At 43.4% G+C, this 25153-nt stretch overlaps 1 long non-coding RNA gene across 1 annotated transcript; it reads right to left on the reverse strand.

Annotated features, from left to right (window-relative positions):
* Positions 1–17378: 17378 nt before the first annotated feature.
* On the reverse strand, positions 17379–18274 carry LOC136751762 (uncharacterized). Its single transcript, XR_010817059.1, has 3 exons — positions 18076–18274; positions 17890–17974; positions 17379–17778 (listed from the first exon to the last, which is right to left on the reverse strand). It is a non-coding gene; the product is annotated as an uncharacterized LOC136751762 (long non-coding RNA).
* Between the last annotated feature and the right edge of the window lie 6879 nt (positions 18275–25153).

Below are 25153 nucleotides of genomic sequence, written 5' to 3' on the forward strand. Positions count from 1 at the left end.
CAAACAAATAAATAATACGTCCATTGCACATCCGTTACACTTATCTTCTGATCTTTTGCTTGCAGGACTCCGACTTGCTTGTCCTTTGCAGACATCATTGGTGAAGCCAATGGTTTTGTGGCTACAGTGGCGGCGTGCGCTTACCTGCGGGGCCCGTGTGCTCCCAGCTGCGGGGATACATTGAGAGATTGAGTTTAGGAATAGTAGAGGACTTTTAGCATATCTATATTTTCTTAGTCATTTTCTATTTTTCTATTACTTTGGTGAGTGTTTCAGGATTTTAACTTGCCCTGCTTTATTAAAGGCATTTAAGTTAGTTTTAGGATTAATAGTATTATTATTATTACAGTTCCAACTATTATAATTCTGTGTGATAGTGATTGTAACATTCTGTGTAGGTGGTACTGAGTAGACTTCGTGCCCGGTATCAGTTATAAATAGTGTAAAAATCACACTTGTACCTACCTGACTCACCCGTGTGGTGGTGCCTCGGGGTCTGTCGAGCTGCTCGGGGAGAGAAATACTATTGGGTGCAACGAGCTCTTCCCTCGGGTGAAAGGAACTAACCTCGCAGAGCCTCACACTTCCCAGTGTCGCGGGTCCAGCTGCCCTAGGAAGACACTGTGAGACACGGAAGGTCAAAGCGCATCCTGGACCCTCGGCACTCTGGGATTTAGTGTTTTAAACTGGAGGCTGAAATACCGCTAACATTGAAGCGCAATAAACTTTGAGCTGAAATGTTTTCACGATATCTAACACAGTCTTATAGTATAAGTTATACCAGATATTCAAAAGTAGAAACCGGGGAACATTGAAACAATAATTAAAACAAATGATATCACTTAAAATGTAATTTAGTTTATTTAGTTTACCAGCGCATCGTAAATAACCGTGTTACTTCTCCCTGTATCATGATCCGATTAACACTGACAATATAGCTTAATTTAAGTATCCAGATATTCTCCCTTATTATTTATCTGTGGGCAAATGAACTGCGTTGCATTATTAAATACAGTGCGCTGGGTTTAAATCTGTCCCGTGTCCCGTGTATATATCATGAAATACACAGTATGACATTCATGGACAGCATCTTAAGCAAAACTCATACATGTGTGTAGCGTAAGGTACACTTATACATTTCAGTTAAAAGAAGTGAATTTACAGTATCACCATATCAAGAATCCTGGAATCTTGTAGAACTCCATTTCTGCAATAATTGGATGCATACACCAATTCCAAAGATATAAATTCTCAAATTTATTAAAAACAAAGATAAAATGTAGCACTACACTAGTTATACAAAAAGGGAAAAACTAATTAAAATTCACTCAAGATCAACAAATCAAAGACAAATCATTTCTGTGACCAAATCAAAGACCATATGATAACACACGAATCGTTAAACAAAAAAGGTTATAAACACATTAACTACAGTACCGCTTAGTAAGACGAAGGTGAGTCTCTCATTAGTATTATTAGTCAGACATCAAATAACTACGCAGGTTAGTATTTATGTCAGGTAACTTCTCGTTATATATACACTCACCTAAAGGATTATTAGGAACACCTGTTCAATTTCTCATTAATGCAATTATCTAACCAACCAATCACATGGCAGTTGCTTCAATGCATTTAGGGGTGTGGTCCTGGTCAAGACAATCTCCTGAACTCCAAACTGAATGTCTGAATGGGAAAGAAAGGTGATTTATGCAATTTTGAGCATGGCATGGTTGTTGGTGCCAGACGGGCCGGTCTGAGTATTTCACAATCTGCTCAGTTACTGGGATTTTCACGCACAACCATTTCTAGGGTTTACAAAGAATGGTGTGAAAAGGGAAAAACATCCAGTATGCGGCAGTCCTGTGGGCGAAAATGCCTTGTTGATGCTAGAGGTCAGAGGAGATTTGGCCGACTGATTCAAGCTGATAGAAGAGCAACTTTGACTGAAATAAGCACTCGTTACAACCGAGGTATGCAGCAAAGCATTTGTGAAGCCACAACACGTACAACCTTGAGGCGGATGGGCTACAACAGCAGAAGACCCCACCGGGTACCACTCATCTCCACTACAAATAGGAAAAAGAGGCTACAATTTGCACAAGCTCACCAACATTGGACAGTTGAAGACTGGAAAAATGTTGCCTGGTCTGATGAGTCTCGATTTCTGTTGAGACATTCAGATGGTAGAGTCAGAATTTGGCGTAAACATAATGAGAACATGGATCCATCATGCCTTGTTACCACTGTGCAGGCTGGTGGTGGTGGTGTAATGGTGTGGGGGATGTTTTCTTGGCACACTTTAGGCCCCTTAGTGCCAATTGGGCATCGTTTAAATGCCACGGCCTACCTGAGCATTGTTTCTGACCATGTCCATCCCTTTATGACCACCATGTACCCATCCTCTGATGGCTACTTCCAGCAGGATAATGCACCATGTCACAAAGGTCGAATCATTTCAAATTGCTTTCTTGAACATGACAATGAGTTCACTGTACTAAACTGGCCCCCACAGTCACCAGATCTCAACCCAATAGAGCATCTTTGGGATGTGGTGGAACGGGAGCTTTGTGCCCTGGATGTGCATCCCACAAATCTCCATCAACTGCAAGATGCTATCCTATCAATATGGGCCAACATTTCTAAAGAATGCTTTCAGCACCTTGTTGAATCAATGCCACGTAGAATTAAGGCAGTTCTGAAGGCGAAAGGGGGTCAAACACAGTATTAGTATGGTGTTCCTAATAATCCTTTAGGTGAGTGTATATATCAGTCTCATTTACGTTTAGGTGCCGAGAAAGATCCTATCATTACTTGTTACCACAATTTCCCTTAACTGATTATTATTGTCAACAAAACAGTTTAATGCAACACACATTTATATTTAAGCAAAACTAATCACAGATTAACATTTCTAATTGATTTCTCAACTGTTATGAATGATGAACTCCAAACTGTCAAACTTCAGTCGATGCAGCTGGAAGTTGGGGTTTCACGAAACAGAGTCTTTTCCAAACAGATTTTCCACTGGTTTGAAGGCTCCAAGGTTGTGCACAAAATCTTCTTGGCAAGCAGGGTCTCTCACCGTACTTATTTGAAGACAAAGTCTTTGAGGAAAGCAGGGCCCTGTTTGGTTCCAAGGTCAAGTTTCTTAAGACTCAAATAGCTATTTAAATGACTGAACACTTGCGTATACAGTCGACTTAGTCAATTGTCAAGCTGTAAAACTCCTCTGATCAGATGGATACAGGCGGGCATGCGCAGTCTGTAAAGTTTGTCAACTGAATAAAGTTCTTTAAAGAATTTTTCGTACGGCTCAATCTCCTTCTCCCAGTTTAACTCTTCTGTTGCCGGCAAAGACTTGGTTGGTTTCTGGTTCCGGTTCTGGCAACAGAGCTACAGGTTGAGCTGTGGCAGCGAGTTACTGGTTCAGGACAGAGAGAGAGAGAGAGAGAGAGAGAGAGAGAGAGAGAGAGAGAGAGAGAGAGAGAGAGAGAGAGAGAGAGAGAGATGCCATGCGTTACCCTTTATATGCCTGTCAGATCAATAGGTGATTGGTTCTTGAGTTTGTGAGATTGGATTTCGGTTTCAGCCTCCAGTGTCCTATTGGAGGGGGCTTGATTTATGGATTGTGTGCTGTGGTATCTGACACCAAGACGTTAGCAGCAGATCCTTTATGTCCTATAAATTGCGAGGTGGGGCCTCCATGGATCAGACTTGTTTGTCCAGCACATCCCACAGATGCTCAATTGGATTGAGATCTGGGGAATTTGGAGGCCAAGTCAACACCTTGGTCAGACCAGGTCACCTTCTTCCTTTGCTCCGTGGTCCAGTTCTGATGCTCACATGCCCATTGCAGGCGCTTTCTGCAGTGGACAGGGGTCAGCATGGGCACCCTGACTGGTCTGCGGCTACGCAGCCCCATACGCAGCAAACTGCGATGCACTGTGTGTTCTGACACCTTTCTATCAGAACCAGCATTCACTTTTTCAGCAATTTGAGCTACAGGATCTCGTCTGTTGGACGGGCACGGGCCAGCCTTCGCTCCTTACGTGCATCAGTGAGTCTTGGCCGCCCATGACCCTGTCGCCGGTTCACCGCTTTTCCTTCCTTTGACCACTTTTGATAGGTACTGACCACTGCAGACTGGGAACACCCCACAAGAGCTGCAGTTTTGGAGATGCTCTGACCCAGTCGTCTAGCCATCACAATGTGGCTCTTGTCAAAGTCGCTCAGATCCTTACGCTTCCCATTTTTCCTGCTTCTAACACATCAACTTTGAGGGCAAAATGTTCACTTGCTGCCTAATATATCCCACCCACTGACAGGTGCCATGATAACGAGATTAACGAGGTTATTCACTTCACCTGTCAGTGCTCATAATGTTATGGCTGATTGGTGTATGTACAATAACCTAAAATGTTTTTCCTTAAAAATTTAAATTCCTTTAACAACACTATTTCAGTAAAATGCACTGAAGAGTCTGATTGATAGTGAATATCTATAATGACAGAGGCTGGTGACTAACCTAAATACATTTTCCATTAAAATACTGTACATGCTTAACTAATAAGCTTTTGTAATTGCACTTTAGATTTGTTTTCATGTGTTTTGAGGTTAACTGCATCTTGAGGTGACATTCAACTGAATTTGACACATTTTCTCAAGTGCTGCTCTAAAAACTTTGTTATAGAACATCAGCATTATCTCCACCTGGATGCACTCACAGCACCTCAAGCTCAAACTCTCCAAATCGGATTTCCTCTCCCCCCCCCTCTTCCTCACCTCCTGCTGATCTCTCCATCTGCACTGTATTATTGTATTCGTATTGCTCTTATATTTTGTAAGTCGCCCTGGAAAAGGGCATCTGCGAATAAATAAATAATTATAATTATAATAATAATAATTATTATTTTTAGATTTCCTATAGACACAACAATAAACACCTACATAAACAACAGTGCTAATAGAAACAAAAAACAAATAAGTATATAGATATCTGAATGCACTGTTGGTAGGTTTGATCAAAGTAAATGATAGAAATAGAAAGGCTATAGAAAGGATTGCAAAATACAACAATAATAATGGAGTCACCCCAGCTATGACTGCCCTATATACACTAAACAGGTGCTGCCTAGGCTGTGATTGGATAATGGAGGATTTGGGGCCCGTTGGGGCCCGTGTGTGTAGCTATTTTCAGTATGTAAAGCAATAGATGCAGAGAAATAAACGTAAGTAAGTCCTAGGGTTTAAATAAATACCAAAATAATCATTTGGGGAATAGAGATTAATAGTCTCGCTTCTAAGTCACTGTGAAGAAAAATAACTCCGGAAGAGTTTTGTTCACTTTGTGTCCGGATGTTATCTGTTTACTCACAAATTCTCTTTTCTCTGCAGGGCAGGGACTTCAACACTGCAGACAGCGGGCATGATAGACATTCATCTTCATAAAAATGCACACAGGAATACTGTAAAACCAAGCTTTTGTTTAACTATTCAAAACAACAAAGTAGTTATTCAGATAACCTGCATATATTCAAAAGTTTTCTATACTATTTTTGTGATAATTATATAATGTTTTATATTAATACTAGCATTAGAAGTAGTTTGTATTCAGACTGAGCAGATTAGATTTAGCAGGACAAGTAAAGGGTCAACAAGGTCGATTTGTTAGAAACTCCTGTCAGTAATGAAAGATCACACAGTGCCGAAATAGCCTACAGATGTCTGCTGAGAATTTGTTTATGACTTAATCGTTTCTCAAGATAGGCAGAAATTGTTTCTGTTAATGAGCGATTGACACTAGGTAAATGACCACCGTGGGATCGCATCTTCGTAGTGCACATCAAAGACAGACATCTGCTTTTTGTATCCATCACCTCTTCACGGGAGGACAGATCGTAAACGGACCCGGACCTGTATCTTCTGATTGAATGAACGGCCATAAGATGTTACGTCATTTTTCCTATAAAGTTGTACTCATGTCTGTAAACATTAAGTCTCACTGGAGGAATTATGCCTGACGCGGGGCTTCCGAGCGGCTCGATTAAAGTTCTATTTGCTTTGTCTCCGCGACTCTCCACTTATTTCCGAGACGGTTCTACAAGCGCCGACATATTTATTTTGTTATGGGTATTTGCAGGGTGAAGGAGTCAGTGGGAAGAAAGATTTTTCGTTGTGGTTCACCTGAGGTTTGTTTTATGGTTTTGTTATTGCTTTGAATTGTTTTGTTGGTGATCACGCTTGTTTTTCTTTCTCTTATAGGAAACGTGATGGCCACTATTTTATTTCCACATTAGTTTTGTATCGTTATTATTTTATTGGATTTTTGTCCTTTTGGGTAATTTTAATTACGAGTTTGCATTAAAATTAAAACTTGAGCATACTTAAACTTGCTTGTAAAACATAATTGACTGTCTTTCGTTGTGAATGCAATGGATTTTCTGGTTAAAAAGAGATTCCAAGTGAATTTGGAATGTAGGTGTAGTCTCTGGTGGTATTGGAACAGTGATATTTTTTATTACATTTATTATAGATTAGGATTGTTCATACACTTTATTGAATTTATGTGTGAGTATTTGTTGATATGTATACGTATATGTATATGTTTACTTAGGAGCAATGATCCTTTGACTGTTCCTGTCTGGGTAGAGTCCATTGGTACATATATTGGCAGTCATCAATGCATTTTGTAACCAGCAAACATTGTATTTTATTTGTTTTATGTGTACTTTGTAATAAAGACACTGCCTTGCTGATATAGGGCAGAAAACACACTTTATGCAAATTCTTGTTCAGTTTATTCTTCCATTCACTTGGAAGTACATTGGCCCTGAAGTGCAAAACACAAAAGCAAAAACAAAACCGCTACTGCAAAACGAGAAACACAAAAACAAAAAGAAAAACAGAATTGCAAAAAGAAAAACACAAAAACAAAAAGAAAAACAGAAATGCAAAAAGAAAAATGCACAAACGAGCTCAGTTTATTATTTATTATTAATATTAATTGATAGTCTCTGATAATTTAATTTTAAATTATCTTAGTCTGTAGACTATCTGCTGTGGTTGTTTGTTCTATTTTTAGGTTTTCTTTCCACAGTGAGAGCAGGAACAAGGTACTGTAAGTTCGGGGCCTGGCTGTACCAATGGCCTGCAGGTCCACGATGTGTCGTAGAGATCTTGACTGCATGAAGGGCACCCCTGCACTACAGTCCACGGCTGAGACTGTAGGATATCTCACTGTCCTAACTTCCTAGGATCGAGCCTTTGTTGCGCTCTTCTCTGGATATGCGGCCGAGTGTGTTTTGGCCCTGCTTCGGCTAGTGGCCACTACCCTTGGACCCTTCAAAACACCTAACAGCGTGGCACATGGTGCTCTCGGTACCCCATGGCTCACTGGTGTGGTAAGGCCTACGTGGCCCCCACGGTGCTCGTCCTCCAGCACTCAGTGCTTTTGCATTCATTGCTTCGTGCACAGTACTCCAAGGCGCCAACACAGGTGCCAAAGCTCTGCTGACAGTGCACAAGATGCTGCTTTTGATTCTCAGTGCTTTGGAATGGACCAGGGGCCTCATGTACAAAGACTTGCGTTGAATTCATACTAAAACATTGCGTACGGACAAAGCTGTAAATGTGCGTACGCACACAAAAAAACAGATATATGAATCTCTTTGCGTACGCAGGATACCACCCAATTTGGATACATCCCAATTAACGTGAAATTGAGTGCACATGCACGAGCACGACATCCCACCCTGTCTCCTCCCTTAATTAAATACATTTCAATGTGGTAATGAGTCCACTGTGGCAAAAGCCAGCAGCAAGAAACGAAACTTTACGGAAAGTGAATTGGAGGTGCTACTATCGGAGGTAGAAACGAGAAAAAATATTTTATTTGGAACTTTGTCCTCCAGAATTAATAACAAAAGGAAAACATGAACGCAAATAAACGTGCATAAAACAATAAAACAAACTTGTGAAAAAGGCAAACTGCCAAACCAACAAAAAGGTCAAATACATTGAAAGTAACTGAAAATGCATCAGACAAAGCAAAAAACAAATAAAACCATACAAATCAAAACAAAAACAAAACAATCTGATGCATTTAAAAAAAAAAAAAGTGCATTTAAAATCAACTCAATCTTTAAAAACAATCAGAATTAATCTTTTTTTTTTTTTAAATCATATTTTAAAAACAATCTTTCGTTAAAAGTAATTAAAAGATCTTGGACTCAGGCTCCAGCAGGGGGAGATGGCCGTCCCCGGAGGTGGGTCCCATCACGGGATCCTGAGCTCCCCCAGATCTTGTATTTGCCAGTTCTTGAAGGCTTCCTCCCTGCCCCTCTGATGGACCTCCAGATTGACATAGTCCCTGACTAGTACCACGCCCCTCCGCGCGATGAAGATTGGGTCCAGCTCCTGCTTATTGAATAAACAGATGTTCCGTCCCTCCCACAGGGCCTGTTTCACTGCGCAGACGAAACGCCACCAGCACCTCAGGGTTGTGGATGTAATACCTCTGGCTGGTCCATAGAGGATCTGCTGGGCGGTCGCCCGCACAGGAATGGCAAACCTGTGGAGGAACGGAGAAAACAGGAGCCAGACCCTGCAGGCAGAGGGGCAATCCCTAAAGATATGAGCCTCCGTCTCCTTCCCCAGGCAACCCTTGTAGGGGCAGGTGTCAAACAGGCCCAGGCCCCTTCTGTGCATGAACACTCGGGTGGGGAGACACCTACTCACAGCCATCCAGGAGACATCTTTTTGTGTGTTTGTGAGGCAAACGTGCGTAGCGTTAGCCCAGATAAACTGGCAGTTTTCGGGAGGGAAATCTTCTATCTGGCTGGTCTCCTGGGTAGATCTCATCTGGCTACAGATGGTCTTATAATCCCAGGAGGCCTGCACGACTTTATGGAGGCCTACTTCGAGCACAAAGACTAGGAGCGCCCTGTAGAATGGCAGGGGATCCAACGAGTGTGGCCTGGTATTATCCATGGCGCAGAGGCCGAATGGTCTCAGGCTGCTGGCAAAATAAAAGCGGTTAATAAAACTCACTTTCTGCAGCCTGGATGTTCATGACCACATATGCCTGCCCCTTTGCCTTTATAAGCCGCACAATGTCTGGGACCCCCCTGCCTACATCCAGGGTACCCTTCACCATCTGCACTCTTTTCAGCCTCTCCATTTTGGTCACTAGTTTTGCGATGACCTTGTCTGGGGGGAAGATCATTCCTACGTAGAGAAGTATCGGGAAGAGGATGGCCTTTTGACCAGCACCTTACCAGCCATCGTCAAGGTCCTTGGGCTCCAGCCGTGGATCTTCCTTTGGACCTTGGATAAGGCCTCCTCCTAGCTCCGGGTGCCCTTGTTGGTCCCATCGATCGTGATCCCCAGAACCTTGATGGACGGCTTCACAGGGAACACGGTCGGCGGACCCCAGCCGACAGGCCATGCCCTGGAGAGGTAGACCTCGCTCTTGGCCCTATTGACAGCGGCCCCCATCGCCCTGCAGAAGCCGTCCAGCAGTTCCTCAACCCTGGCCACGGACGGCGCGTCCGTGCAGACCACGGCCACGTCGTCCATATAGGCCAGGGCTTTCAGTTGCTCTCCGCCGGAACCCGGGAGATGGAAACCTGTCACCTGGACATCCCGGCGGATCGCCTGCATGAACGGCTCCAAACAGAGGACGTACAGCAGGGCAGGGGGCAACCCTGTCGGACCCCCGACCTGACCGGAAATGGTTTGGTCAGGTGGCGGTTCACAAGGACCCTGCTGCTTAGGCCGCTGTAGATGATCTTCACCCACTTCCTTAGGCCAAGAGCGAGACCCATCCTCTCCATGACGAGCTGCAGGTATTCGTGGCCCACTCTGTCAAAGGCTTTCTCCTGGTCCAGACTGATTAGGACCAGGGGAAGCCCTCTCTTGTTCGAGTAGGCCACGACATCCCTGAGGCTTGGCGTTGTCGGCCGCCGATCTCCCCCGGGCACCGCAGACCTGGTCGGGACCCACGGCTTGAGGGAGCGTCAGTGCTTTGGCCAGTATCTTGTAGTCGGTGCACAGGAGGCTGACCGGCCGCCAGTTCCTCAGATCCTTTGGATCTCCCTTCTTATGAAGAAGAGAGAGGATACTCCTCTTCATAGAAGGGGCCAGTCTACTGTCTCTGTACATCAACCCCAAGACCTGAGCCAGATCTTCCTTAAGCACCTCCCAAAAGATCTTATAGAATTCAGCAGGGATCCCATCGGGACCCGGTGTCCTTCCAGAGTTAAGACTCTTTATCACCTGGGAGAGTTCAGTGGTGGTGATCTCTGGATCCTCCTCCACCTCCTCGTACCCCTCGTTGCGGGACTCCAACAGGGACAGAAAGTGATGGATCAGATTTTGATCCACCACCTTCTGATCGTACAACTCCCTGTAGAAGTCCCGCACCACTGTCTCAACAGCCTCTGTGCCCTCCACCTCCTGCCCCGAGGAGTCGATCATGGAGGACATTGCAGGCCGCCTCTCCTTCATTTTCTTGAAGAAGAAGTGGCTGCACTTCTCATCGTCCTCCATGAGGCGGACCCTGGAAAGGACCTTGATCTTTACTTGCTCCTCCCGATAGAGGGCGGCGAGACTCAGTTTGACCCGGGCCACCTCCTCAGCTAGGTCAAAGCCTCTGAGCTGTAAAAGACTCAGGTGCTGGAGGCGGGTGTTTAGATGGGAATATCTCCACCGCCTCTCGCGAGCTTTCCGTTTCCCCAGCTGAATGAAGTAGCCCTTGGTCCTTCTACCACTCTATGGGAGAATCAAAAAGGTCCCTCAGGGTCCTCCACTCCTCGAGGCGTCTGATAAAGGTCTTAATAACACGAGGGTCATCGAGCAGAGAGTTGTTGAGCTTCCAGACCCCAGGCCCCGACTCCCGTGTGCTCGGGATGAGCACCTCTGTCGTCAGGAGCCTGTGGTCTGAAAAGAAGACCGCCTCCGAAGACATGGCAGTCCTCTCCATTGGCTTACTGAGGAGGACAAGATCTATCCTGGAGAAGGAGGAGCCAGAAGAACTCACCCAGGTGAACAAGGGGACCAGGTCCCGACCTGCGTCGCAGAGTTCAAAGTCCTCCACGAACACAGCGAGGTCCCTGCTGGATCTATCGTTACAGGGCTTACTCCGGTCTACATCCCTCAGAGCACAGTTGAAATCACCTGAAATGATAAATGGTAAGGTGCCGATCAGGAGCGGGCGTAGCTGAGGGAGAAAGAGGACTCTCTCTCTCTGGCTGGTGGGGGCATAGACATTGACCAGCCTCAATACAGCCCCCTTGTATTTAAAGTCAAGGCTGGCCAACCTGCCCACCTCTATCACCCTAAATTGGACACATTGGACACCGACCAGAAAGATTCGCCTAGGGTCCAAGTGTCCCGGAGATCTTTATATTCTTTTTGGAACGGGATGCCGCACTCCTGCAAACAGATAATGTCTGCTTTCATACCAGCCAGAGAGTTTAAAACATCGGCCCTCTTTTTCACCTCAGCAATGCTCCTCACATTTATAGATATAATAACTAGAGCCATAATGGCAGTGAGGGCAATTACCCGCTCCGTAACAATCATGTAAAGAAACCCTCCTCTTCCCCACTTCTCTCTTCTCCCTCACCTAGCTTAGCGCTCGCACCCATCATTTCAACCATTTGCCTCACCGCTTGATCCTCTAGGAAGACTATGGGGGGGGCTCGGCTCCCGCCACCCGGTAAGGCTGGCGAAACTCCACTGGGCTCAGGGCCCGTGGTGCTGGAGGTTCTCCCTGGTTCCCTTGCAGCCGAGGCCCGACGAGCAAGTGGCAGAGCAGAGGCCTTGTGTGTAACTGAGGAGAGGACTGGGTAGACCCTGCTAGATGTCTTTTTAACTAATGGTGGAGGAGGGGGTGGTCTCTCCCTTCCCGGCTGTCTGCTGCTGCAGGCCTCCTCTCCTAGCGCCACTGACTCACACTGCCTTTGTTGAGACTGGAAGGCTTGAATGGCTTTCAGTGTCTTTATACTAGAGCCCCATCATCCAAATTACTGTCAGTACAGAAACCTGTACAGTGATCTGCAGTGCGCATGACATGCTGCACCGCCGAGCCAGGATAAGAATGGCAGAACATGAAGCCAAAGGCATGAGCGACTGATTTGCTTTATTGTAGGTAAATTACATACTGGCATTTGTTGTCATATTAAGCTGCAAGGAGACCATCAGTAACCTCTATCAGCTCTACTGTAATTTAATAATTACTACTGATCCTACTCTACAGACTCATATATAGTGGAAACCATCATTGGGGCAGGATGGTACACTGAGCCACAAGCCTGTTTCCATTTCAATGCTGAGCTGATGTCAAATCACTGACCGCTGGGTGTGGTTTTATTCATAGGAGTAGCCCAGGTCCAACATTTGCAATTTAAAGAAATAATCATTGTGTCTCAGAGGAAAGAAAGGACCCATGTAGGAGTTTGGCCTCTGTGCTTTAGGGATTATGGTATCATTTGGATATTGAGCACCAGGATGGGTCTGCAACCAGTCCTATAGGATCCTACAGGAGAGACAACAGCTGGTTAGAGACGTGCTGATGTGGCTTTGCATATTTCCTCTGCAGACTTGTTTGTTTAATCTTAAAAACAAACACAAAAAAACAAAATACATGAAATGTTCAAAATACACAAAATGCATGGGGCAAAAAAGCCAACGTAAATACAATTAATCTGACAATGCAAGTAAACAAAGTACGACTAGCAGGTGATACTGAGCTCTTGGAAGTGATCTAGAGGTGCAGCTCATTGAGTCCTGTGTACAGGTGTGTGCAGCTCATTGGGTCCTGTGTACAGGTGTGTGGCTCCAGCCCTGCGGAGACATAGCTGCTGCACTGGGAGGCTGGGTGTTTTCCTGTCTCACTGTCAGTCAAAGTGAGTGCGTGAGTGTCAACCTCAACCATTATTGTCTACATAAAATACATTGATTTACTTAGCTTTTAACTGCTAAATCTAATGTGGGTTTCTAATCAAACCACTTCTATACACATTCCCTTTTATGGGATATTAATAGATTACAAAGATATAACTATATATGTATACCTTAAATATTTTAGCAATGTATGACATGTATATAAAACATTACAATATATGAATCTTGCACATGGGATATGAGTGAAATGAATAGTTAAGATACATGTCGGGCCCCTTTTATTGAGCCTGTTATACGCACTTGTCAATGAAGGCATGGTGCACCATGAATATGGGGTCATTCACAGCGATGGGAACACTGGACACTGTTCCATTCATGTAATTATGGACCAGGCTGTGCATGGAGGATTTGAGATTCCTGCTGTCCCATGGGATGCCAAACCCTGAGAAAACACACAGTTGTGAAGGAGGCCTGCTTACCCTGTCATGTTATCTAATGTATGGGGTACTGTGAGCTGTACCGTTAACGTTTCTCTGCTCTATTACAACAAATTAAGTTAAAGCCAATATAGGCTATACATACATTTTATATATACAGTCACCCTTGATAAAGATTAGCAAGAAAGTCTATATTCAGTAAACACAGGTAATCAGCTATATTGTTTTTGCCAACATGTGGAACATATTGTACTTTATGATTCAAGGGAATCAACCAAATGCTTATACTGAAAATGTACACAGCTCCAGTTAGGTCAAATCTTGAAAACAGCATGAGTTTCTAGTCTCTTATCAGGAAAGACCAGAGAAAAGCAGGAGAACAAGGGACAGAGTGAGGGAATTATTAGATATGAGAGATTGTTTTTACCCTCTAGCTTGTTCCTGAAGCTGTTTTGGGCACTTCTATCGTACGGGTGCTTGTTGAACTCCTTGGTTTCCAGAGTGTAATTGACGTCAGAGGCAGTCAGCAGCAGCTGTGTAGATATACCTTTACTTGGGTTGCGTTTTATAGGCTGCAGTGTTGTGTCCGTGTCCGGTGATAGGCATATTCCATGAGGTATAGTGTCATACGTGCAGATAGTTTGAAGGACAGAAAGACAGAGACAGATTACAGGCAGATTTGTGCTCAGCAGCTCATGGCAACCCTGGGATCAGGGGTGCTTAAACAGGTCTAAAGGTCATGATAGCACAACCCAACCATTGTAATTATGATAGGCAGCCTAATCAAACCATTGTTACATTATTTCATTTCACAATGTATGTGTTTTGATTGAGGGGGCACTGCTTCTGCGGTAGTTTGCCACTTGCCAGGCAGCAGCTTTTTGCTGTACCCCCTTGAGTGTCCCCTGGCTGCACGCTCTGATGTTTCCTTTTTAACATTGAAAAAAGGTTGCAATTATCTTTTGTTCTTTTTACTACTGAATTTACTTTATAATCCATACGGTCTCGATGGAAGCAAATTTAGCAATGTCAAATTTTTTGTGTGAAAAAATTGTTTAAAAAAAATAAAAATAAAAAATGCTGAATTGAATTGTGCCATGTGTCCGGTCTATAGCTAGTCTAGCATTGTCTACTTCTCTGCTGCATGCATGTCAGTAGCTAGCTAAAACTTGTAGGGAAAACTGAAAGTACAAGTCTGGTGCCCAAAAATGTAAGGAGCTAGACAAGAAAAAGTGTAATTTCCTCATGTATCTCAATAACAAGTTATTTCTCACAACTTAAAGCTTAAATATGCAACGCTCAAATAGGCGTATGCCTTTATCTGGTTGTCTTGTTGAAATGGTGGCTATATTATGCAAAATTGTAGCCTATATTGTTCACTGCCAAAAAATATCGGTTGTTGTGGCATGATCTATTCAGTTGGGTGCTACAGCAACATTCCCTGTTGTTGGTGCTGAAAAAACTGCATAAAATATGGCAGGTTTTCTTTTTTGAACATATAGACCTGCTTGATTCAATATACAGCGATAGTAATGCTTATTAGTAACCCTCACTCTGGGTCCAGATTGTTGGACAGGTAGCAGACCTATAGCACACACTGGTTATTAGTGGCAGATTTCTAACAATTCAAATACTTAAAACCCTCTGAGCCCCCCCCCCCCCATTTTCACCTGATTTTACTATTGTCATATTTTTGCTTATAACTCTGTAACTACAAGGGCTAAAGGCAACTATCTTATATGGAGACACTCAGCACAAACTGGAGATTCAGAATATAGAGAATTAACTCTGCCCCACCAGAGTTAATACAGATTTCAAAAAAATGAAAAAAACAAAAGCACTTATAAGGAAAAAAATGAATTTATTGTCAATATAACTCTTTTTTAGTGCTCCAGGCAGACTTTTGACACTGAACAGTGAAACTTAAATGTCTTAAGAAATTGCGTAAAAAATAAAAACTCAAATATGACCTCCAGAACAGAAATTACAGCCATTTATATTAAACTAGCAACAACTGGAATAACTATATACAAGTAAAAAAGAATACTAAACTGGGAAACAGAATTCCAAACATTTGGCTTTTGAATATTGTCACTTTAGGCATTACAGAGGCACAGGCTATTCTTTACAGCAGCTCCTGTCTATGTTGATGCAGTAACTCATCCCAGCCACCACGCTTGCCATGGCATTTTATTCTTGCACAGAGCACACTATAAGTGGCTTTCATAGTGCTGTAAACACACTCAGCATCTAGGATTTGTTTTTGAAAGGTAAGGCATTTTATATTTTGTGTCAGATTCAATTTTTCTATGTTGTATTTGGTTTTCTTGCTGTATCGCATCTTTCTGCTCTGTCTGAGAATTGTGTCTATTCTGTATGATCCCTGCCTTCCATATGTGTGCTCTGTGAGCTCTCACACAAACATGCAGCTAAATGCAGCATAGCCTGCTCGGATTTGGTATCATTGGAAAGCTACAGCCCTGTCCTGTAAGTAAATGACAGACCCGTTCACCAATGATGGACAGGATTTGGGGCCTCACCAAAAAAAAAAAAAAAAAAAACATACAGAACATACATCAAACAGAAGTATTTACAAGTTGCCACAGAGAGACACAGGAGAGTACAGGTGAGAGGCAGCCATCTTGTGGTTTGACTAGTTTCAGACCAGTCTTGGCATTGCTCATTTTGTTTTAAGTTTGCCTTAATTGAAGTTAGCATTGTCTGAAGTTTGCATAAAAAACACGTGGTTAAAATCTTGGTGTAGAGAATAGGGTTTTAGGTTTATGGAGCATTGGTCTTTCTTCTGGGATAGATGTAGACCGTCCGGTTTGTACAGGTTCCATCTCAACAGAAGGGGGGCTAATGCATTAGGAGAGCGTATGTGCAGAATAGTATTTTTCCTGAGAGACGAGTTCAAATTCCCTTACCCATGCAGGATACAAGAATGTCTGAGACCCAAAAGTTGATCACAGACCTCAGAGAATCACCAACACATTTCTCTCTGCACATCAATGACCACATGGGAGAAAAATAAAATTGATTTAACTACGGCTTTGATGCATAATAGTGCAGCCAGATATAGAGATCATACACAGTGGCATTCTTAAATTTAATATTGCCTTCTATAGATGTGTCATTGCTCTCAAGGATGACATGTTTCACTGTTAGTGTGCTTTGCCTTCTGGAACATGTTAAACAATCTTTTCTTCTGGTGTCAGACTAGAGATCTCCTTCCTCACAATGCTATGGATCTCATTACAGTGTGGGCCCTTGAACCCGGGCTTGCACTGGCTGCAGTCAAAGCCATCAAAGTTTCTGTTGCACCTGCAAGCAGAGTCATAGAAGGCATGGGGCCAGTCCTCCCCGTAGTCTATGAATTCACCAGAGTCCTTTAAATGGTATGTATCACAGGCTCCCCTGCCATACTGTCTCCCACAAGGAGACCCCCCCACCACTCTGGGCAGCATGTCTTATTTGTCAATGCGTCAGGTGTGGTGCAGGTGCGGGGGAACTGAGCCTCCAGAGCCACTGGGAAGAGCAGGAGCAGCGCTGCCAAGAACAAACACAGCAGCATCTTTACAGGACTGAGAGTTCAGGCAGATTTAAAGATACGTACTCTGTATTCACCTGCGCTGAAGACAGATCTTTATGTCCACGGAGCCTATAATACTTTCCAATGAAAATACACAGACGAGTGATCGATAAGGTTTGGCATTTAAACATTATTTCAGGTTTTTCCATTTAAAAATTATTTCCCCGAAAAGGGGCACAGATTTAAAATTATATAAACTTCCCACAGAATGTGGTGTTGACATATTTAATCCTGTACACAAATCCTCAGTTCAGACCTGGCAAATGCATGTCAATTTAAATTGAAAAAGTAGTGTTTGTCACAGGTGGCAGTGACTACTGAATCCAAGTCTACTCCCACTACACCACCCAAGTTTAGTTGAGAGATGAGTACTTGCTACCACCCAAGTATTCCCCTATGCAGGTTCAGCAAAATCTCAGGACACACACCATGGACACAAGGCAGTCAATAAAAATGTTTTATTCTAGTCAAATTATATCCACAATACATAATCACAACAGGGCGACTAGCAGGGCACGAAGTTTTGTCAGTCCTCAGCATTTCCCACAACAGTTAAAATTGCATTTAAATCGGTCTGGGCAATAAAATTAAAACCAGTACAAAAGCTAAATAGAATAAACTAAAATAAAAATAATAAAAACAAAGCCCAACCCCAACCGAGTTTACTAGCAGAAATGTACAATTGAGAACAAAAGGAAAGAATAGTCCCAATGCACAGTCCTATATACGGGGATCGCCAATCAATGCAGCTCAGAACAACACTCCCGACCCAGGCTGGGGATGAAGTTCCTCGCAATGGCACTCGCCTCCAAGCAGACCCGTTCGTCCACACAGCCAGTGCCGCTTTAGAAAAGAGGGAGAATGAGCCTGTTCCATTCTGAGAAAGGACCCTTAAAAGGCAAGTGCTGCAATCACACACAGTTGTGGATGGTATTAAACACGTCCCTTTCTCACCCTTTACCGTGCTCCTCTCCCTCTGTGCTGCTTGATCTTGAGCCCAAGGTGTTGTCTAACGCCATGGAACTGGAAGCCACAAAGCCTGCAAGGCAAGTACAATAGTGCATTCAACCAAAATACACTTCATTCAAATGTCTTTCGCCAATTATAATCCACTATGTTCTTGGACTCCACTAGGCACACCGTGTTCAGCAGCTAATGTTTCTCCAACCAGCCATCCGCAAGGACCTGCTTCAACCCACGGAGACTCGGCTCCCACTGGCCAGCACCCTCACAGCTGGTATACGGTCCTCCACAGCCCGTCCTGCTGTCTTACTGCGGCCCTGTGGTCACAGTTCCTGCTGGTATTTGACAGCTACCATTTTGCTTCTCCACTGCTCTCCTCTCCTTCTGGTCAGGGCAGCTTTTATCCATACTGCATGTTAACAGGTGTGGTGGCTGTGAGTGAAGGGTGGGTTGCTGTTTAGTGAAACAGGTGTGCCGCATTAGCTGTCAAAGTCCCATGTATTCAGTGAAAACAAGTGAAGATAATCAATAAATTAGTGAAAAACAAAAAATGATAATCAAACAATTCGTGAAAATAAATCAATCAGTGAATAATAAAAATTAAATCATCGAACAAAAAAGAAAAATATAATCGCCATAAAAAATAAAAAAAATACCTTGGGAACCTTGGCACACCTCTGTGCCACTTTCACTTGCACTTGGTTATTGCAAATTCTGATCCATAGAGTCTCTAATTGATATCCATTGGGAAACTTCAAATGCTTTGCAAATACAGTACAGCTGGTCTAAAAAATAAAATGGTACTAGTCTTTGTGTCAACTAACCCACTTCAGATCACTGAAAGGCCTGTAGCCTAGATTTCTCATTGTTTTAATTAGTGTTTTAGTACATTTCTTTGAATTAGTGTCCTGGTATGATGGGACAGGTTTTTAAATGTACCCTTAACCTGAAATCATGAATGCATGTTTTGTATGAAATTTTACATTTCACAAATTTATATTATTTCTATATCATCACCTGAAATAAGTGCATCACTTCTGCGAGATGTTTTTCCATTTCACAGATTTTGTTGATGCTGATGAGGTCATGTTCTCAATTTGAATTTCCCCTTTAACCTTCATCCTAAAGGTGTTTAGTGAGCAACTCTTCAGCACTGTGACTCTTGGCAGTTGTAGCAATATTTGAACTGGAAGGATGTGGAAATTATTCTCATTTTGAGTCCAACAGCACAAGGTTTATCCATCTTTAATTGAGCTGTATAGGAAGATCATATGATTTGAATTCATTTGATCACATTTATATTGGAGGAAGTCAATTAAAAATGTAAATATTTGTTTCCAAGACTCTTGCCCATATTCTCATGTGCCTCTTTGTGTGTTGCAAGGTGTGTGCACTGTATTGTGTGTCATGGTTAGGTATATTAGTTGAGATTCTACCATAGTGCTGAATGATCCTGCTCACGCTGCTGTAGTTAATAATAAATAAATGCTTTTTGTGTTTTCTAACTTTTACACAAACAAACTGAGTTTGAAAAAAGCAGTACAACCCAAATTCAGCCATGCGGGTCAATGACTCTGGGGCTCTACAAACATGAACCATGCTATCAGTGTTTATCCACCTGCTGACTGTTTGATTTAGGATTCCACGCTGTTCAAGGAATGCAAAGCAGAGCACTGTCAGCACCTGCATTGTCACGCTTCCAGACCAGTGCAGAGCCCACTGTGCAGAGCCACACAGTGGGACTACAGGGCCAGTGTGCAGCTCCCTCTGGTGTCTGTCTGTCAGTGTCCTGGAGGGTCAGTGCTTAAACATCATTGTGAAAGGTCTCCTGCTGACGCACACTAATTAGGTGCTCATGTGCTGCATCCATATTGTCCTCTGCCTTGCAGACAGCCTGCGAGCTCACGGCTGCAGGCAATGAGCACTGAGGCGATTGTGTCGTCAGCACCAGCTGTGCTTCATCTTTTTAATCTCTCTCCTCCGCCGAATGGGGGAGCTACCCGACGTGAAGGAGGACCGGTACTCCTTCCTTCTAATTGCCCGGAGCACCCTTTGTTTGTTTGTTTGGTGGTTTATTGTTGTTTGTCTTGATTCCTGTTTTTTTCTTTGATGGACTGCTGACTTGTGCTACCCGCAATAAAGCCCGGACACGCCGGTAAACCCGAGTCTCCTGGTGGTTATTGTGTCCGGCTTCTACAATCATCTGAAGAGAATTTATTTTAAAAAATATACTAACAGGAAAACACCAGTAACTTTCTGAATTAAGAATATGTAGCCTTAATTTTCTTTATTTGCATTCTGGAGTTCTGCTTTTTATTTTGTTATGTTTATTAATTGGTTTATATTTATTTAATTTGATCATGATTAATAAACCTTTAGATGTCCACTGGCAGAAGTGTCCCTGAAAACATGTCTTGCTCACTGCCTGAACACTGCTGGGGTTCGGTTATACCCAAGGAGCAGAGCAGAACATAACATGGCCACCCCCGACACTGCTCTCTCTCTCTCTCTCTCTCTCTCTCTCTCTCTCTCAAATTCAAAACAAACTTTATTGGCATGAAATGTTTACACAAGTATTCCCAAAGCAATTAGTTACATTGAAATGAAATCCAATAACATTGAGAAAGTTAAAAAGCTTTACAAGTAATACAAATATAAAATATCAGGTTATTTACATTTTACATATAATTAACATGGATAATGTGCTGAGTTGGTAGTTTGGAGATGGCTGTGGTTCTCTGGCCGTGTGGCAGGCTGTGATATACTCTGCTGCGATCACAGCGCAGTCTGTGTGCTCCCCCAAAACCACTCTGAGCCGCGCCTCTGTGCTGAGCTGGGGGAAGTCGAGGACTCTGCTGGCGAATGTGGGGATGAAGGCGTCTCTGACCTTTGTGTATCTGGTGCAGGTCAGAGCAAAGTGCGCCTCTGTCTCTGCCTCCCCGGACCCACACTGTTCGCACAGGCATCTGTCTCTGGGGGTCCAGGTCTGCCTGTGCCATCTGGTCTCCACCTCCAGGCTGTGATCGCTGAGTCTGTACCTGTCTCTGTTTGGGGTCTGTGACCAGTGTCAGGTATTCTGCCGGGCTGTATCCTCTGCCCAGGGCCCTGTATCACTCCAGCTTGTTCTGCTGTTTGGTTTGTTCAGCCTAGTGCTCGATGTAGCTGCGGTGCAGCGCTGCAGTGATGTGCTGGAGCTGGGGGGGCTGTCTCCTGCCTCAGCTGCTCAACAGCTCTGTGCTGTCGGTGTGGCTCTGGGCACAGAGCCTCAGGGCCAGCTGGCCGAGGGTGTCTGTGTGCTGGGTGCGTTCCTGCTGCCTCAGGGCGCTGTGCTGGAGGGTCTCTGGGCTGCCGTGTTTCAAGTGCAGCCAGTATTTCAGGGCTCTCTTCTGCACTGCACAGCCCAGAGGCAGGTGCCCCAGTTCGGCTCGGCAGCCATTGTTGGGGCTGCTCTTGTGGAGCTTCAGCACGTTCCTGCAGAGTTTGGCGTGCAGGGCTTCTGTGGGGCTCCTCTCCCATTTGTCGAAGTCGGTGTTGATAAACGGGCCCTAGACCTCACTGCCATACAGCAGGATGGGCAGGATCATGGTGTCAAAGAGCTTCGTCCACAGCGGCACCGAGAATTTCAGGTAGCTGATCCTCTTCCTGATGGTGTAGTACGCCCTGTGTGCTTTGTCAGCGAGGCTCTTGACTGCGTGGGTGAAATTCCCTGAGGAGTTTATTAGTAGGCCGAGGTAGGTATAGCTGGCTGTGTGCTCTATTGTTTTGCCGTTTAGGGTGAAATTGTATTTTCTGAAATTATAATATTAGAGGGTGGAGTTGACAGGGCACCGTAGGAATGTACAGGGTACATGTCCAACGGTATCTACGAGAAAACCCCCGAGAGGAAAACCCATGTTAGGGTTCCTTTATGATACAATGTGAGACTTGACCGAATCTGGGAGCTGGAGGATGAGACAAGACGGGGTTACAGTTTTAAAATGGACAAGGGTTATGTTGGTCTGGAGCTTTTTGAGCTAAGGGATGGTGAGGATATGTGTACGCCTTTTGTAACCAGAATTGAGTATGCTTACGAGGATTGGAGGCATGTTACAGACTGGACAAGGGAAGGTGATGTGGTTAAAGCACTAGAAGCATTGAAACAGTGGACTAGAGATCATGAAACTGCTACGCTGCCTCTGATGTTTGAAAGTCATGACTGGGACAATGCTCTATCGGTGAAGCAAAGTAGAACTGTAATGACTCTGACTATGAAGGGGTACAGCAGAATCGTGTTTAGGAAAACACGTTATGCCAGAGAAATTAACTTTTTTCATGATGCTAAACCTTTTTTTATTGATCCTGAGGATGAAAATGAATATGTTACCGAAATTGATTTCTACGCCTGGGTTTGGGCGAAAATGAAAGTGGTCATAAAATAAATTGATGAAGGTTTTGACATCTTGAGGAAATATGCAGAGTTTGACTCTGTTAAAAAGAGGCTTTATTTCAGCAGTGAGGACTGTCAAAAATGTGGCGGGGGTTGGCTGCATGCTGCCGAAGACATTGACGATGACCTCAGTGACATTACCCCTACACCCCCACCCGTCTAACTGTGATGTAATACGTGACGTAGTAAAAATGTTGGCTGACACCTTGTTCTTGATTTTGATGAGAAGAGCATGTCTTACCCAAATGCTGTGGTCTCAGGAGAACTGCCCTATGGCTCTAGAAACCCGTGCTGAGTGAACCAATGAACATCAAACCTGCCAGGGGGCATGACAAAGGCGACGGTTTTAGGCCTGAGGTCCGCGCTGAAATAAGTAGAATTATTAAAAACGTCCTGGTGTATATACTGAATGCTCTCATCGATCGAGTCCTGAAAGAAGTCTGCCTGGGGTGTGAAGTGAATCATCCTAGCCAGATGAGACACAGCTGTCTGTTTGAACCACATACCTATTATTTCCATTTCTATTTCAAGAATGTTTTACAAACAACTGAACAAACCTTGTTTGAAACCAGCGCTAGTCAAAGCATTATCTTATGATCACATGCATGTCTGTCCCACGCAGGTCCAGAAAATTATAGATTAAATTTTGTTGTACCTGAAAAAGGAGCAGTACATCAGAGAGAAACAGCAAGTTCGAGTTGGATGAGGGGAGCAGAAAAAATGCTGGCAAGCTAAAGGAATATTTCTTCCATAAAGAAAGCAAAGCAGAGTACAAGGAGAAGGAATTTGATCTGTACGAAACCGACTCAGAGGCTGAAAGCAACTGAAAGTACCTGAAGATGGGGAATGTTCTGGATTGTTTCTGTAACTGGATTTGTTGCCAACAAACCGCAGCAAATCTGAGGGCCCTATTGTACAAAGTGCTGGAGAAGAAAGTGGCCGACGAGCGCCTTTTCTCTACAGATTTGACTGTCGACGATGCTCAACTTTCAAACCTGGAGCATTTAATGGATGATGTAAAAAAGACTGAGGGGTATGAAAACTGGGCTGCCATGATCGCTGTTGCAAAGAACGATGTTAGACCATTTAATCAACATTTATATAATCTTTTGCGAGCCATGTTTAATGAACGGTTGTTTATTTTTAAAATAACACATATTATTGTTTTATACATATATGTAATCGATGTGTGTGCTTATAAAATAAAAGCCTGTGTAGTAATGGATATAGAGCAAGTAACCAATCAGTTGATTTATTTTTGTTTGAATATTGGAAAAAATTGCTGTATGCGTTTTCTCAATTACTTAAAAATGGGTTTGTAGTCCGAAAATGAATAAAAGACCCTTTTTATAAATACTTTGGTCATTGTTTTGGTGTGTTCTTACAGAATGTCTCAGCAAGCTCCTAGGATGAAGTTGTACTACAACCCCACCGAAGTAGGAAGATTGGGGAGTCGGAAGGGATTCCAGAGAGGGCTGTCAGAGCAGGGTATTAACGCAGATAAGATTAGTGTGGCCGAGTGGTTGTCTGCGCAAGATGTTTACACCCTACATAAACAGGCTAGAATTAACTTTAAAAGAAATCATGTGTATGTTTCAGACATAGATTCACAATGGCAGGTGGATCTAGTGGATATGTCAAATTTATCAAAACAATAACGATCACACATTCATGTTGACTTGTATAGATGTATTATCAAAATATGCGTGGGTGCGAGTGTTGAGGAATAAATCTGTCTGTGTTGTTATGCAGGCCTTTAAAGATATACTCTTGCAGGGGCGCTGTCCTGAAAAACTACAGTCTGATAAAGGTAAAGAGTTTCTCAATAGAGAATTCCAGAATCTTTTGAAAAGACACAAAATACATAATTTCACCACAGGAAACGAGCTTAAGGCCTCGATTGTGGAGAGGTTTAACAGAACTATAAAGACAAAAATGTGGAGATACTTTACAGCTAACAATACTCGAATGTATCTCGATAGAGTTCAAGAGTTTGTGAATGCTTACAACCACAGTTATCATAGAAGTATTAAAATGAGACCTGTAGAGATGGATAAGAGTAATTCTTTTAAGGTCTTTAAAAATGTCTACCGACCATTTAATGCCTCAAAGAAACAGATTCAAAGTAGGAGATGTTAATAATAGCCCCATACCCTGCGGATATCCACGCAGGATTTTACACCCTTTATGTCTACACAGTGGGAGATAGTTATGTCCCCCTTTTAAGAAATGTACATATTAAGGGTAAAAACAATTATGTGGTCACAATTACTTTTGACAAGCCACACTACTTACCTGTCTCCAAGAATCATTTTACGATCGAAGTGAAATCGGATCAGAATATTGACATCCCCTTCCGTTTTGGTAAGGTTATAAGCAAACTACATTTTCGACCTGTGAAATATTGTTTAGACGGTTAAAATGACTGTCATGAGGGGTTATGTCGATCCTAAGACTGAACTATTACAAAATGCAAAATGGCAGGGCAATGGAAGAATCTGTTAGACCTTTTAAATGTACTTTAGCATTGTAATCCTCAAACTTAATGCATGATGAAATGTGATTCATGCATTTTACTGCACTGTAGCACTACTGCAACATTGAAATGATGTATTCACTGTATGCGTCACAGCCACCATTTAGCGCTACACTCTTTCCCCACTAGATGTTGCCATCGCCCTTCCTTATCAGTCACTTCTCCCAGCTCCTTTCATCCAATCATTCAATTAACATTCCTGGAACCCTTGTGCACTTCTGTGATTACCCCCTGCTCCAGTTCACCCTGCACCTCTCATCTTGTTTCTCTGCTCCACATTTAAACCCTTCACT

Source organism: Amia ocellicauda, chromosome 6, assembly GCF_036373705.1.
Source record: "Amia ocellicauda isolate fAmiCal2 chromosome 6, fAmiCal2.hap1, whole genome shotgun sequence".
Lineage (NCBI taxonomy): Eukaryota > Metazoa > Chordata > Actinopteri > Amiiformes > Amiidae > Amia > Amia ocellicauda.